The sequence below is a fragment of the Austrofundulus limnaeus genome, unplaced genomic scaffold, assembly GCF_001266775.1.
Source record: "Austrofundulus limnaeus strain Quisiro unplaced genomic scaffold, Austrofundulus_limnaeus-1.0 Scaffold77, whole genome shotgun sequence".
Classification (NCBI taxonomy): Eukaryota; Metazoa; Chordata; class Actinopteri; order Cyprinodontiformes; family Rivulidae; genus Austrofundulus; species Austrofundulus limnaeus.
The window spans coordinates 1,684,660-1,687,495 of NW_013952479.1; the positions used below are offsets into that span (position 1 = coordinate 1,684,660).

At 36.6% G+C, this 2,836-nt stretch overlaps 1 protein-coding gene across 2 annotated transcripts in view; it reads right to left on the reverse strand.

Moving 5' to 3' along the window:
- The window catches only part of kremen1 (kringle containing transmembrane protein 1), a 97,020-nt gene that overhangs the window by 65,226 nt on the left and 28,958 nt on the right, over positions 1 to 2,836 (reverse strand). The gene's annotated exons all lie outside the window — the stretch shown is intronic.

Here is a 2,836-nt window from a genome sequence, read left to right on the forward strand (position 1 = left end):
AAAGCTAACAGGCTAAGCTGAGGTTCTTCTTCCATGAAGCAGCTCTGTTGTCCTCCATTTATATGTTCAGTTACAGTTTCAGTTCCTCTCTGTCAACGCTCTCTGGTTTCATTTAAAAGTCGATCATCAGATATTGTCCAAGATTAACCTTCAGGGTGGATATAGCTCGCTAGCAGCCTCGCACCAAGGACCTATCCATGTCATCATTTACCCAGAATGCTTTGCATTAAATAAAATGGCCCCATCCGTGTAATATATTTTTAAACTTTTAGTTTAAATATTATAAAAACTAAACATCCTACAGTATTTTTAAAGTCTTTATTTTACAGATAAAATATATGTTTATTAAATAAAGTCTAATTTTACAACTAATCGGGGATCCCTTTAAGAAGGTATGGCACATATAAGACCTACTTTATTGGACATCTGGATTCTGTGCAACAACAGCCATACTCTTAAAATATTGTAATGTTCCTGGAATTATAATATGCACACAAGCTCCAGCCAAAAGTTTTCAGGCAAAATCAATAAAAAAAACATAGCTTTATTTATTGTTAACATATAATCAGACGGAGGGAAAAAGACGAAAAGATGTAAAGCTTGAGCAAATATGGCTTGAATTTGGAAGTACAGTATATAACAACCATATGTGGCTGCTGGGTCTCCAAAAAAAAAAAGAACAATGAATGTTGGAAAATCTGGAGGGAATTCAAACAAACAAAGTCTGATGAGAGGTTGATGAGCAATCGCCACTCAATGCACTCAGCCTCGGGGGGCTTCTGTTTTGAAACCTTTTATAATTAAAACTGAATACCATAAACAACAATAAAAAATATTAGATTGTTATGATTAATCATGAGGCAGGTGCTCATGTGAAAACAAACTGATAAAACTAACACAACTCTAAATAAAAACAAAGGACCAAGTCAAACACAGTTAGTCCTTTAAATAAGACCAGAGTTTCCAGGAAATAGGCTAAAAGTTCAAGTCTAATGTCTGCTGTGTTTCTAAGATGAAAAATAAATCAGACTGAACGAGCTTCAAACTTCAGATACTGATCAAAGACTTCATCACAATTCCTGGAAGTGGTCCTGATGCTGCTGGAAACTGGACTATAAACGGCATGACCTTTCAAAATAAAAATCATGTCCAATCACAACGATCCACAGTTTTGTCACAGCTGAGATGAAGAACACTCAGAAACATCTAGTCTGGCATGGAAAAAGACTAAAATAAAAACAGCAGGACTGTTTGGTTTAACAAAGTAAAACTGTGTGTCGTCTGCATAAAGATGACACTGATGTTCAAGAACAGAAACATGACTGACTAACGTGGGGTAGTAAGAAGTTAATCCATCCTTTACTCACTTATGCCTGTTCAGGACATCTTCAATACAGCTAGAAATGACATATTCATAGCAGAAAATACTTTTCTTAACAGTTAGGTGATTAACAAGAAAACTGAGCTTATTTCAGCTGTTCATTATAAAAACTAGATACTGCATAGTGGTAGCATATATCACCCCCCACGCAAAGCACCAAAACTCAGAAGTCATCTGGATGGATTTATTGTTTTGGGTGGGGGTCCAGAGATGGTGGAAGGGGTTCATTGGTGGGCCTGATGGATAGCCCTTCATCAACAAAACATCTGAAGCTCCTATGTTGAACAGTTTTTAAGTTATTAGCATTTTTGTATGTCCAGACACTCCCTTTTTAGATGGAGACCCCTCCTCAAATATGGGGTCTATCGTAAAGCCGTTGGCCGGTGCGGTGTATGTTGGACACATCTACATTCCTGACAAAATTTCACGTTGATCTGTGCAGCCTTTTCCGTGCGACGGTTGACCAAAAATGTTGAAAATTAATTAATTAATTAATTAATTAATTAAACAATATAAAAACAATGCAACCCCCGCTTGGTGTGCGGCGATACCAAACATTGCCAAAAAGGCTAAAGAGAAAAGAACAAAGGCAATTTTATGTAAACCAATTAAGTTTTTGTCACTAACAGGGGGAGTGGTTGAAAGAGTTTCACCTAAATCTGTGATATCCACTGTGACAAGTGGCAACAATGGAAGTTTGTATAAACCAGTCAGATTTTTTTATTTCACTTCTTAATGACTGACAGAAGTTACAAGTTAAATTTATGCAAAACAAAATGCAAAACAATCATCTAGCAATGAAATATAACCAGATTTTAACCTCAGAGCTAAATATAGTTTAATTTTTTTGCGTAAAATTTAAGTGTCAAATGGAGCAGGAAACACTGTTGGGTTGATAAGTTCATTGGCCAAAGACCATAGATCGTTTCAAAGAAACCTTTTGTAGCAGTAACTTGGAGTGGAATGTAATGCTCCAAACTCTGGCCATCACATGACTCTGCCCATGTTTACAAAGAGAACAGTGACCTATTCATTTACCTCCAAAACCTTTGTTTATTATCTACGAGTGGTAAGATAACGACAGGATGCGGCAGAGACCTCCTGTGATTGAGTACTGTTTAAGAGCCTTTGATGTACTCAACATGGCCGCTTATCATACAGAACTCAAAAGATCTTCACAGACACGAAGTCTAGCAGAACGGGTCTGCTAGTGAGACAAGCCCTTTTAAGCCAGACCCCCTGGTGATATATATCTCTAGGGCCTACATCAAAGACATTGTTTACATACCACCTCATTTTCGGTACCACAGCGCCCTCAAAGGACTGGTTTTATAATTACACCACTGATGTATGTTCTTCTGTTTATATTCTATTCTGATAAAAAAAAAAAAAAGAAAAAAAAAAGAATCATTGTATTTTCTACGTGACTCAATCATGTAAAACAATGTATTGTTG